The following is a 14378-nucleotide window of genomic DNA, read 5'->3' as shown; positions in this document are numbered from 1 at the left end:
AGCACTCCTTCCTGTGGTTACCCTCAGCACCTGGGAGGACACGCTGCTGGCAGAGAAGTCTCAGCAGATTTCTGGAAAGCATGTCAAATACAACTCAATAACTACTGCTTATCTCCCAAAACTGGTAATGGCCTAGATTCCTGGAAGATCCTCAAAACCAGAAGTTAGAACAGAGCCAACAGATAAGTACTATAACATCGTCCAAACCAAATGGGTAACAGGTCCACAAGTCAAAACTTGGCCTGTGCCTGAACAATTTCCACTCATCTTTAATATCAACTTATTTAAAATGGGACATGAATTTATACCTTTGAGCATCATTCAACTGTGCTTCTGAGTTTCCACGTTTATTAGCATGGCTAGTTGGCATTGTTAGTCAGCATGGTTAGCAGCACACCGTACTGCAGGGCTATCTCTGCTAATGAGAAGACTCTGAATGACAACTGTCAGCTCCTTACAACCAGTGGCCAGGGTAGCTTTGCTGAAGTAAAGTTGTCCCAGTCATCCGGATTGGGACTGAGGTGGCCATGAAGATCATTAGCAAAAGTCAGCAGAGCTCCTCCAGCCTACAGAGACTATTCTCCTAGTCTGTGGGGACTAGTGCACATCACAAAGGCCTCAAATCACTCCAGTATTGTTAATTACACCAAGTGATTGACACCACACAGGAACACTGTTCCTGGTCATGGAGTACGTTCATGGAGGAGAGTTATTTCACTACTTTCTAGGCCATGGCTGCATGAGAGAGGCTTGAGGCAAATTCCTTCAGATAGTGACCACCAGAGAGGTATTGCCACCAGAGAGGTATTGTTCACAGAGACCTAAAGCCAGTAAACTTGGTTTTGGATGCTGATCTCAACATCAAGGCTGCAGACTTTGGTTTCAGCAATAAGTCCATTGTTGGCCATATGCTGGACACTGTCTGTGGCAGTCTATTTTATGCTTCCCTGAAACTCTTCTGGAGCCAAAAGCATGACAACTTCCTGGGGAGGAGCCTAGAGTCATCCTCTATACAATGGTCACCAAGTCCCTACCTTTTGTTGAAGAGAGCTTTATGGAACTGTGGGAGCATTACTGAGCAGAATATACCACATGCCTTTCCGCATCTCTACAGTGGATAACAGTTGCTGGAGACATTCCAGTCCTCAACCCCATTGAGACAGTACTTTTTGGGACATCATGAGGGAAACATAAATAAACACGGGTCAGGAGGAGAAACTGAGGCTGTATACTGAGCCACTCCCTGACTATGAGGATCCCTGGCTGACTGAGTTGATGTTATCCGTGAGCAACACATGAAATAAGTTCCAGGACACATTGATAATTCAGAAGTATGGCGAAGTAATGGCCATCTAATTGCTCCTGGGCTGCAGAAGACCTGAGCTGGAGGGCTCTACCATCACTGTGAAGCCCCTGCCTTCATGAGATCCCACCAATAGCTAAAGTCCTCCCCAACCCCACAAGACACAGCCTAGGGTCTCTGCTAATCCAGAGGAGCTGAATTTCAGCCTTTCCTACCTGCAATTCCTACTGTAAAAGGAGCTGCACAGAAAATCAGTGTCTTGGGAGAACCAGAAGTCAGGATAGAAGGTCAGTAGCACAGCCAAGCACTGCCTTCTCTAGTATGACTGTGCTCTCCCCCCTACCTTCACCATCGAAAGTCATGATGAAGAATCAGACAGAACCAACTTCCCCCAGAGTGTGTCTTCCAAAGGAAACTTCTTCTATGTTGGGAAAATTTGCCCAAAGGAGTGACCCCAGCCTTTCCCTGTGACAATAGCCAGGGATGGTGGCAAGGGGCCACTGGGATGTTCCTCACCTTCACAGGAAGACATCTATGTATCAGGTTGGCCACAAAGACCCCCAGCATATAGCTCAAAGCAGGGTGGAGCTGATAAAACACAGAGGAAGCAACAGTGAATGTGGGGAGGTCAAGTCCTGCTCCCTGAATTTTAAATAAAGAACAAGAAGACCATGAGCTCCATGGGGCCCAATGAGATGGTGCAAGAGATTCCAAGAGATTGGCCAGGTATTGAGATTCAAACAGCTGGAAAAAGTGCAGCAAGCACAGGCCACCATGTGTCCACAGCACACCTGGCGTTCATCCAGCAGAGGATGGAGGTATGCTAATACCACAGAATTCTCTGCACAGATTCAAGTCAAGAGGGTATCTGGTATCTCTATAGCATTCAAAAGTATTATGTCCAAAATAACATCTGGGCTTAAAGAATGGCCTGGAGCCCCCTGGGAGACGAGAAGAGGGCTCAACTGGCTCCACCCCCATCTGGGGGAAACTGCAGAGATTGCACTATGTTTCCTGGGGCACTTCTCCCTCTTGTTCTTTTTGTCCATGGTCTTTTCATCCATGTTTCACCCATGGTCTTTTCATCCAGGTTTTCTGGGGGAAAGAGACGGTTCTGTAGAAGTAAGCAAATACAGTAAAAAAAAAAAATTAATATGTAAGCATTTATTTTGTTTTCTGAGTTGTTTTAATGATGGGTTTTGGGAGGCAATTATTGATTTGATGATTCTCATTTATTTTTGCCTTAGGTAACACAGAGTTTGTCACTGTCTTGAGCTGGCTTGGTAACAGTGATATTAATCCCAATAAACAACAATAGCATTTACTATTGGCCAAAGACCTTATATACCATTCCAATTCCTTTTAGCTGCACACGCCCATTTAACAGATTGAGAGAGGAATGCTGGAGGAGGTTAAGTAGTTTGCTGAATGTCACTGAGCTGGTGAGTGGCTGAGGTTATGCTGTGAACTTGTGCTCTCATCTTCAATACTATCTGCCTCCCTCAGCTCAAGTCTGTGGGCCTCTAGAGTTCTGGTTTTGGCATCCTTTTGAGGTTGGTTATACTGACTTTCTTAAATGAATAATTCAGACATATAAGAGACGAGACAACAAATCACTTTGTATAGCAGTTTTCAGTGTTCCTTGTGAATAAATTTGTCTGCAGTTCCCTCAGCTCTTCTCTGCAGGAGTAGAAAGGCCCAGTCCTGAAGTACAAGTTCTACCTAAAAATGTGAAAGAAAAATGAAACTGTCCAGATTGCTGGACATGCTAAAGGTATATGGAGCCCTGTTTAGTCAGAGGGATGGTGCCCTGCAGACCCTTTCACATACAAGTCGGCTCCCTGGTGTTACAGATTTAGGAGGAACTTAATCCAGACCTAGAACAGAGGGTGGTGGAGAGCAAAGTGGCCTCTGTGTCCTTTTCTGCTTCATATAAAAATCTTATGAGCTAGATAGCAAATGTGATGTCTTTAGAATGAATATCTCTCATATATTTAAAATTCACACATTAGACTGAAGAGCCTCCTTCCCTATCCCAATGCTTTTCCATTAATATACAAATTAATTTATCTATGTAGTTCATATTTTGACTCCAGAGAAGTTAGGTGGTAGATGTATATACAAAATGTATAATAAGAATATGTCAAACAAATGCAGTTTTCAGGCAGCTACTATGTGCTTGCATGGTGTTAGATCTACAAAGATGAGTACAACAGAATATTTGTCCTCAAGGAGTAAACATGCCATTTGGAGATTCATTTACAAGTATCTATTCACACCTTTATGTGCCCAGCACCAAGCAAGTGATAAGGAAGTACCTCTTTACTTGTATTTGTTGGATGACAGAGGTAAGTATAGAGGAGGAACACTTAATCCAGCCCGAGGAGGAGAGAAGTTTGGTTGGTGGGAATTGGAGGGGAGGGGAGGCTTCATACAGGAAGTGATGATTGAATTGGTAGATGGTGAAAGTTAGCTGGATAGGAAGGTGGAGGGTGGGATGGGCCTTCAGAGACCTGGCACTGAGAACAGCAGCAGAGTGTAACTTTCAGCATTGAGTTTAGGGCTGAGTGGGTGGTGCACACAACATTCCTTTCAATTAAAAAATTAGAGTGCAGGAAGTAAGTTTCCACCCCCATTGGGGGACACCCAAGGCAGAAAGCTCTCTTCACTTACTTCACTGGGTTGCCTAGAACAATGACTCTAAGAAAATTCCAGATGCACAAACTTAATACTTTGTACTAAGCTTTATATACTTTACCCCCATTCAGGTAGATGTCTTCTATGTTTAGTTTATATCCTAGAATTGTTTCTCAACCATGTAGAAATATAAAAATTCCTTAATTTCTGACAAGTTATGTCTAACATAAAATCTGATTGGATCCTGAAATCTCCAGTTACCACCCTCTCCTCCCTCAACTCCTAAATGTCTCACGTATATTGACATCCTTAGGAAGTGAAGAAGCCTTTTTCTGAAATCATTAGTAATTACAGAGGGTGCCAAAAAATATATACACATTTTAAGAAAAAACTGTATTAAAATTGTAATACTCAATGCATACCAATAACAAAAGATGATACACATTATGTTTGAATTCTGCAATTATAAGAGGTGATCAAAACAGTTACCATCATTGGTGTCTAGACACTTCTGATTATGGCAAACTAAAAGTAATACATAGATAACGTCTCTTAAAATGTGTATACATTTTTTGGCACCCTCGGTATTAATTAGATACTTGTTCTGTTGCTTAAAAATATGTGTTAAGAAACACATAAAAAGAGCTACACAAAATTCATGGTGGTGTGATAAAAAGAAAATGTCCTGTATTATTTTCAATTAACCTTTGGTGTTGAGGTTTTTGTCTCCTATATATGAGCTAACACAATCTGAGAAATTTATTAGTTATGCAAGTGCCTTTTAAGGGGAAAGAAAGTAGATAACTCAATTCCCTTTGGGTGAGCACTCACACATCCATTTATAATATTACTGAAAGAGATATAGGGGAAATTATGTATTTTAGGCAGGAACCTCTGAGAATATGTACAATATGTCACAAAGGCAAGAAAGTGTCAAAATACTTTTTCCTTTCTCCAAAATGGACTAATGATTTATTTATCATTTAGAAATTTTTCCCTCTCTTTGTAGATGATGTTCCAAAGTTCTACTAACACTCTCTGTGATCGAGTTGTTTAGAACTCACTTTAGCATACCAACCCTGAGCTCCTAGGAGGGTGATATCTCCTTGCCCAAGGATCAGTCACTGTAGCAGATCTCCTGGGCTTTTCTCCTTTCAGACAGTCCACAGGCATAGGGGACGATATCTCATTAGGGTAAAACTTGAGCTTTTTACAGAGTGAGTCTGCTTAATAAGATCACTGAAAAGTTCGAGAAGGGTCCTTGATTGAACATTTTGTGGCAATTGTTTTGGGTATGTCTTCTAAACTGAGGTACAGTCCTTTTTCTACTTTCTTCCTAAGTGTATGTATCACAGTGTCTGGCATGTAATAGTGCTCAATAAATAGCATTTTTCAATCCCAGAACTTTGGGAGGCTGAGGTAAGAGGACTGCCTGAGCCCATGGGTTCAAGACCAACCTGGGCAACTTGATGAGACCTCATCTCTACAATAAATCAAAAAATTAGCTGAGTGTGGTAGCATGTGCCTGTAGTTCTGGCTACTTGGAATGCTGAGGCAGAAGGATTGCCTGAGTTCAGCAGGTCGATGCTGGGGTGGCCGTGAGTGTGTCACTACACTCCAGCCTGGGCGATGGAGTGAGACTCCAACTCAAAAAATGTATAGCATTTTTTCTCTTCTTCCCACTAGGGAGTTACAACAAAAGAACTAGAAGAAAGCCGGGTGTTGTGGACACTCATCTGTAATCCCAGTATTGTGGGAGGCATAGGTGAGAGGATTGCCTGAGCCCAGGGGTTCAAGATCAGCCTGGGCAGCATGGCGAGACCTCATCTCCACAATAAGTCAAAAAATTAGCTGGACATGGTGGCGTGCACCTGTAGCTCCAGTTACTTGGAAGGCTGAGGCAGAAGGATTGCCTGAGTCCAGCAGGTTGAGGCTGCGGTGGCAGTGAGTGTGCCACTGCACTCCACCCTGGGCGATAGAATGAGACTCCAATTCAACAACAACAACAACAACAAAGAACTAGAGGAAAATTTTACAAGACAGACTACTATGCACAGCTGAGGTGAGGATCAGGAATGTTTTAGGTAGAGGCTGATTTGAGCAAGAATCAAGGATGGGTTCATTCATTCATTTAATGCAACCTAGCTGGTATATTTCAAGTACTGCTAAAGAATAAGAATATAATGATGATCAAAAACAAGCACAAGGGCTTACAATCTGGTGAGGAAGACAAATATCTATCAAATAAATACATAAATATAAATGTACATAGGAAGCAACCTAGAAGTCCAATAAAATGGTGAAATAAGTTGACATGTTCTTTTAATATTATGTAGCCATTGAAATTATTTAAAATAATTTTGAAATGATTATAACACTGAGTATTTTAAAAGTGTGATATAAAAATGCAATGTATCATCCCTATTTTATGAAAATACAAGTTTGCCTATGCATAGAAAAGTTGGTTATATACACACTGAATAGTGGTTATCACTGGTGATGAGATTAGAAAGCACAGAGCATGTTCTCATAAAAGAGTAATGTTTTTGACACAGACACGGCTTAACCTTCCTGGTTCTGTCACTTGCTCTTGTGGTGACCCTCAGCAAATTGTTTCATTTCGGGGGTTCGGGAAGATGGCATCTGAGTCAGTCGGACTATGCAAGTCCTGGTGTGAGTGAGTGAGTGTATGGAAAATTTTGTGTACGTGCTGGTGAGTGACTGGGCATGTGAGTGGCTGACTGAGTTAGGGCCAGGGAGCTAGTGGCCAAGGCTCTTCTAGTGCAGTAGCTGGTGCCACAGCTGCTGGGCTTGGACCCAAGAGATTCCCGGACACAGAAGCTCAGCACCATTTTCTTTTTCTTTCTTTTTTTAAATCAACAAACCCTCCCTGGGAAGAAAATGCTGGGAGAGACTGTCTAAGTGGGGGCTTGTGAGCAAGTGGCCAGGCCCTTGGTGCAATAGCTGGTGCTGCAGCTCCTTTGCTTCATCCCTGGCTATTCCCAGGTCACAGAAGCTGAGCGCCATTTTTTTTTTTTTAAACAGTCAAAAGCTTTTCTGTGAAAAAGCAGCAGGGAGAAACCATCGCCCCAGGCTCTCCCTCACCATTGCAGCAGGAGAGAGACTGCCAACTCCTGGCTTTGCCCCACCACTTCAGCGCCTGGCAGGGCACTGGCAGCAGGGGCTGTGGAGGGAGTCCAGAGGCAAAGTCCCATGCAAGAGGACAAGAGAGGCACCCCACCACCATCTTGAAAATGCTCCGTCAGGAAAATGCTCTGACTTGCTCACCATGGAGCAACAGATCCTATCTCTGTGACTGGCAGATCAACTACTCAGGGATTGATCATGACCCAAAGGGAATATCCTGAAAGCACAAACTTTGGTGGGACCTGACAAGAGCTGAGTTCCAGGCGCCCCACCCCCTACCCTGATCCAGCTATGGGACAAAGGGTGAGGCCGAGAAAGAACTCCAAAGAGATCAGTGGTGAGTCCGGGGCTTACCCAAACCCCCTCCTTCCCAGCAATCCTCTGAATGTCAGACCCACACAGCTGGGTCATGACTGAGAGGGACAAACCCAGGTGGAACCTGGATGTCAGTCACATTAGGAGAACTCCATTCCAGGATAGGTCTGGCTGGGGCACCCCCCGCAAGTACAAATCTGGGGAAGAGACAATCCCCTACCTCCCCACCAGAGAAGATCTCTCTAACCATAGGAAAGTGGGAGGGGAGGACTGCAACCTTATCCACCTCCTCTGCTCCTCATTCTTCCCTGCTTTAGACGCTGAGGAGAGAGCGAAAGAGGTGGCTCTGCAGGAGAGACCTGATTAGAGGAACCATTACAGAGCCTGCCACAAGAGGACAGGGTTTTTTTTTTAATTTTTAATTTTTAAAAAAATTTAAAATTTTTGATTGTTTGTTAATTTATCTACTTTAAAAATATTTTTCCTTTGTGTATGAATGTGTATGTGAGGGCTTGATCTGCATATCCCCCCAATTTTTTTATTTTCTTTTTCTGTTTCTTTCTTCTGTTGTCATTTTCTGTTTATGTGTGTATGTGAATGATTTAGTGTTCATCTTTCAATTTTGTTTTTGTTGTTACTTTGTTTTTGCTCTTTTGTTCTTCTGGGGTTTTTTTAATCTTCTTTGTTATAGCTTAAGGTGTGTGTCAATATATTTGTGAAGGTTCAACCAGAATTCCTTCCCCCAACCCAAGTCTTTCTGTTTTTCTTCTCTATTTACTTTGTGCTAGGCATGTGTGTGTGTGTTTAGTTTTCTTGGTTTTTGCTGTTGTTGTTTGTTTTGTTTCACTTTTTTGCTATTCCAGTTTGATTTAGGGTGTGTGTGTGTATGTCTTTGTGTGTGTGTGTGTTCAATAGTTTTTGCATTGGTTTCTGCTTTGCATCGTCATATAGAGTGGTGGAGGGGAGTAGGTCTCAGGGAACATATACCACAATAAGTGAACATTATAATTTGCAAGTAGTTTCTGAATCCTAGTACCTTGTCCCCTACTTTATTCAAAATTCACAAACTACAAGAGATGGCAAAGCTTCCCATCCACAATCCTATTTCAAAGTAGAACAAACCCAGAGCCCAGATCAGGGAAGAACAGAGAACGGAGCAAACATCAGAAGGGAAAGCCTCTTCCACTGACACTGAATAACAGAACTAAAGAGAAAAACAAGAGACCTGTCACAAATGGGGAAAACCAAAGGAAGACCTCAGGCAATTTCAAGTGTACCAAGGAAAAAACTCCTGAAAAATTAGACCTTAGTGTGCAAACAATGGAAGTGACCAACGAAAGGCCCCAGAATATGACAGGAATTAGGGAATGAGTGGAAAGAGTGAATAAGATCCAAGAAAGACAAGATGCAACACCGAAAGAACTTGTAATAGAGATTTTGGCAATAAAAAATTTCATCCAGGAAATAAATAACAAGATGACAAGCATGGAAAGCAGAATTAATCTAGCTGAAGAAAGAATCTCAGAACTTGAAGACCAGAACATGGAATTAACCCATCTGTAAAAAACATAGAAAGAAGATTCAGAAAGAAAGAACAAAGCCTACAAGAGATGTGCAATTATATCAAGAGGCTAAACCTATGCCTGACTGGTATCCCAGAAGAAGAAAGGGAAATAGAGAACAACTTGGAGCAAGTATTCCAGGAGGTAATCCAAAAACCATTCCCATCTCACCAGAGATGTAACCAGCCAGACACAAGAGATACTGAGAACCCCCACAAGACATCAAATGAGAAGACCAACCACTAGACACATAATAATTCACCTACACAAAGAAGGCACAAAAGAAAAAATCCTAAAGACAGCAAGAGAGAAAGGTCAGACTACCTACTGGGGAAAACCAATCATTATAGCAGCAGACCTATCAGCAGAAACACTACAAGCAAAAAGGGACTGGAGCCCTATATTCAAAGTCCTCAAAGATAAACAATTTCAACCAAGAATTTCCTATACAGCCAAACTCAGCTTCATCAGTGATGGAGAATTAAAATCTTTCCCAGACATCCAAACCCTGAGAGATTATGCAGCTTCCAGTCCAGCTGTACAGGAGACACTTAAAAAGGTATTAAGCACAAAAGAAAGAAAAAAAAGAATGTCCACACAATGCCTAAGAGCACAGAATCAACAGAGAATACAGCACAACAAGAAACTTGAAAATACACACATACATTAACCCCAAAGTCAAAAGAAAACAAGCAAAGAAAAAATTTTATAAGAACTTCATGACAGGGATAAACAATCACATTTAAATAATCAGTCTCAATGTGAATGGACTAAATGCATCACTGAAAAGACACAGAATGGCAAACTGGATAAAAAATCATGACCCAATCATTTGCTGTATCCAGGAGACTCATCTCACTACAAGGGCTGCACAAAGGCTCAAAGTTAAAGGATGGAAAACAAGTTTCTAGGCAAAAGGATCACAAAAGAAGTCAGGAGTTGCAATCTTAATATCAGTAAAACAACCTTTAAGCTATCAAAAATTTTAAAAGATGCAAAAGGACACTACATATGATAAAAAGTTAAATCCACCAATAAGAAATATCCATCCTAAACATATATGCACCCAACACAGAAGCATCAGCATTTATAAAACAACTACTAAGTAAACTAAAAAAAGATATTGACTCTAACACTATTATATAAGGGGACTTGCATACCCCACCAACAGCCCTAGATAGATCATCAAGGCAAAAAAAAAAACAACCAAAAAACAAAACAGCAACAACAACAACAACAACAACAACAAGAAGGAGATCCAGAACCTAAGCTTGACACTTGACCAGATGGACTTAATAGATACCTACAGAATATTCCACCCAACCACCACAGAATATACTTTCTACTCATCACCATATGGAACATACTCCAAGATTGATCACATCCTTGGCCATAAATCAAGCATAAACAAATTCCATAAGGTTGAAATCTTGCCATGCACATTCTCAGACCACAATGAATAAAAATAAATATCAACACCAACAACCTTTTCCCAAAGCCCACAAAGACATGGACACTAAACAACATGATACTGAATAACTACTGGGTCAACACTGAAATGAAAGCAGAAACTGAAAGATTCCTGGAAACATTAAAATAAAGAAACATGTTACCAAAACCTCTGGGATGCCATGAAATCAGTTCTAAGAGGGGAATTTATATATCTACAAGCACACATCAAGAAAATGGAAAGATCATTAGTGGAGAGTCTAACAAATCCTCTAAAGGAGCTGGAAAGAGAAGACCACCAAAACCCAAACATCAGCAGAAGACTCCAAATCACCCATATAAGAACTCAAATACAGGACATAGAACACAAAAATATCATAGTAAACATAAACAAAACAAAAAGTTGGTTCTTTGAAAGTCTTAACAAAATTGATGAGCCCCAAGCCAGAATGACCAGGAAAAAGAGAAAAAAGTCCCATTAAACACAATCAGAAAAACAAAAGATCAAATCACAACTCACCCCAAAGAAATACAAAAGATTATCAGAGATTACTATGTACACCTATATGGAAAAAAACTTGATAACCTAAATGAAATGGAGGACTTTCTGACATCACACAACCTCCCCAGGTTGAAACAAGAAGACACTGAGACGCTAAATAGACTAATAACCCAGGAAATTGACTCTGTCACATGAATACTTCCTAACAAAAAAAAAAGCCCTGGGCCAGATGACTTTCCAGCAGAATTCTACAAAACATACAAGGAGGAATTGATATCAATCCTATTGAAAGTATTCCAGTGTTGGAGTCTAGCTCCATAGGATTTGGGAACCCAGGAAGGAAGCATGGGTAAGGTGAGGAACGAGTCGGACCAGAGTTCTCTTTTGCACTCTGGTCACTGAAGCACAGCAGTGCTGATTTATTTATATCATAATTTTTGGCAAGCAAATATCAGTAAATTAACAGTAAAAAATGATTAACAATTAATAATAAGTTCATGACGTGATTGTGATTAAGATTCTTAGGTATAATTATGTGCTTCATTTTTTTGCTTCAATTATGTCTACATTTTTAATATTTCTTAGAAAAAGAGCTAGCTATTCTTGGAAATAGTAACTTATTAAAAGGGCAAGGTTAATATTAGCCAAAAGGTTAGCAAGTGGAAGGTAAAACTTATACTCTATAAGGGTAAATAGTCTATATAGATATAAAGGTGCTAGGCATATAACCTATGTAGTCTCCTTCTCTTACAGTGGGTAATGGTTTAGGCCTAATGATATTAGGAAGAGGTAGCTGAGTATCTAAGCCTATCTTTAATTGACTTATGGTTTCAGTGTGTTCCTCATTCATTCTCACGGTTCCTTGGTACCACAGTTTTATCAGAGTTTCTTTGTTTGAACTGTTCTGGGAACAGTTAACGAGACACAGTGTAGGACTAGTTAGTGTTACAGATGAATGTATTTGTTCTTCTTGACTCTGTGTCATGCTGTTCCTGTTAATAGTTTTTCTTGGATCTAGTTGAGACATATTGTTTTTTGTAAGTGATGTAGGAACTCCTATTGAAACCATTATTTATCATGGATTTGTGAGCAGCCTCCTTTTCCCAAAACGTAACTAAACAAACTATTCCTGTGAAGCCTGCGCAAAACAATACAATGGAACATAGTGGTGGCCATGACTTAAAGAGCAGTCATGCAGAATTTTCATCAAGACTTTCCGTGGGGCCTTGCCGCTTGCATGGGATCTCGCCAGGGCCTTGCCTCCCAGAGAGTTGTCTTCACTCCGTTCCTATGCTGGCTCCGAGATTGTCATGGCCCTCTCCATTCCAGGCAATTGAGAAAGATGGAATTCTCCCCAAATCATTTTACAAAGCTAACATTACACTGATACCCAAACCGGGTAAAGATTCAACTAAAAAAGGGAACGACAGGTCAATATTCCTTATGAGCATAGATGAAAAAATCCTCAACAAGATTCTAGCAAATCAGATTAAAAAACACATCTCAAAAATCATTCACCATGACCAAGTAGGCTTCATCCCCTGGATGCAGGTCTGGTTCAACATTCGCAAGACCATAAGTGTCATTAAATACATCAACAGATGTAAAAACAAGAACTGCATGATTAACTCTTTAGATACAGAAAAAGCTTTTTGCTAAAAGCCAGCATCCCTTCTGGATAAAAACCCTCAAACACCTAGGTATGGAAGGAACATACCTCAAAACAATAAGTGCCATGTACGATAAACCAACAGCTAACATATTGCTAAATGGACAGAAACTGGAAACATTTCCCCTGAAAACTGAAACAAGACAAGCCTGTCCACTCTCACCCCTCTTGTTCAACATTGTGTTGGAAGTCCTAGCTTGGAAAATTAGACAAGAAAAGGAAATCAGGGGTATCCAAATAGGAAAAGAGGAAGTCAAGTTATCCCTCTTTGCTGATGATATGATCCTATAACTTGAAAATCCAAGAGAATCTGTCAAAACCTGCTTGCACTGATAAAGACCTTTGGCAAAGTCTCAGGGTACAAAATAAATGTGCAAAAGACATTTGCATTCCTATACATCAACAACAAGCAGGCAGAGACCCAAATTAAAAGCACAATCCCATTCACAATAGCCACCAAAAAAAGAAAAAGAAAAAGAAATACATCAGCATCTTCCTAACCAGAGAAGTGAAAGACCTTTACCATGAGAACTACAAAACACTGCTCAAAGAAATCCAAGAAGACACACACAAAAAATGGAAAAATATTCCATGCTCATGGATAGGAAGAATCAACATTGTTAGGATGTCCATCCTACCAAAGGCAATCTACAGATTCAGCGCAATACCCATTAAGTTATCAAAATTATTTTTCTCAGACCTGGAAATGACAATACAGAAAATCATATAGAAACATAAATGGCCACGAATAGTCAAAACAATCCTTAGCAAAAGAAACAAAGCAGGAGGTATCACACTTCCAGACTTCAAACTTTACTATAAGGCTACAGTAATCAAAACAGTCTGGTATTGGTACAAGAACAGGCATATGGACCAATGGAACAGGATAGAGATTCCAGAAGCAAAGCCTCAGTTTCTCAACCAACTCATTTTGACAAAGCCTCCAACAAAAACCACTGAGGAGAGGAGAACCTACTCAGTAAATAGTGCTGGGAAAACTGGCTGATCACATGTAGAAGATTGAAATAGGACCCCCACCTATCACCAAACACAAAAATTAACTCTAAATGGATCAAAGACCTAAACATAAAACCTCAAATTATTAGAATCTTAGAAAATGCAGCCGGGCTCGGTGCCTCAGCCTATAATCCTGCACCTTGGGAGGCTGAGGTGAGTGGATTGCCTGAACCCGTGGGTTTGAGACCCACCTGGGCAATTTGGTGAGACCTCACCTCTACAATAAATCAAAAAATTAGCTGGGCGTGGTAACGTGCGCCTGTAGTTCCAGCTACTTGGAAGGCTGAGGAGGAAGGATCACCGGATCCCAGCACGTCAAGGCTGCGGTGGCCGGGAGTGGCCACTGCACTCCAGTCTGGGTGACAGAGTGAGACTCCAACTCAAAAAAAAAAAAAACAAAGACAAAAATGCAGGAGACACTTTTATGGAAATTGGAACTGGCAACCAATTCCTATTCAGAACCCTAAATGCCCATAACTTAAGAAATCAGATAGACAAGTGGGACCTCATCAAACTAACGAGCTTCTGCAATGCAAAAGAAACCATCAAGAGAGCAGGGAGACAGCCCACAGAATGGGAAAATATATTTGCCGACTTATGTCTAACATAGGCCTAACATCTAGGATCTATAAGGAACTCAAATGCGCCGAAAGGAAAAAAACAAACAGCCCCATTAAAAAGTGGGCAGAAGACATGAATAGACACTTCTCAAAAGATGATATACAGGCAGTCAACAGACACATGAAAAAGTGCTCAGCCTCGCTCATCATCAGAGAA

The 14378-nt window shown here is 40.9% G+C and overlaps 1 pseudogene; it reads left to right on the top strand.

Moving 5' to 3' along the window:
- Positions 1-381: 381 nt before the first annotated feature.
- Positions 382-14378, top strand: part of LOC103253887 — a 22333-nt pseudogene continuing 8336 nt past the window's right edge.

This window comes from Carlito syrichta, unplaced genomic scaffold, assembly GCF_000164805.1.
Source record: "Carlito syrichta isolate Samal-C Ts95f unplaced genomic scaffold, Tarsius_syrichta-2.0.1 Scaffold256284, whole genome shotgun sequence".
In the NCBI taxonomy this organism is placed as follows: domain Eukaryota; kingdom Metazoa; phylum Chordata; class Mammalia; order Primates; family Tarsiidae; genus Carlito; species Carlito syrichta.
This window is presented reverse-complemented; position numbering and strand designations above follow the sequence as displayed.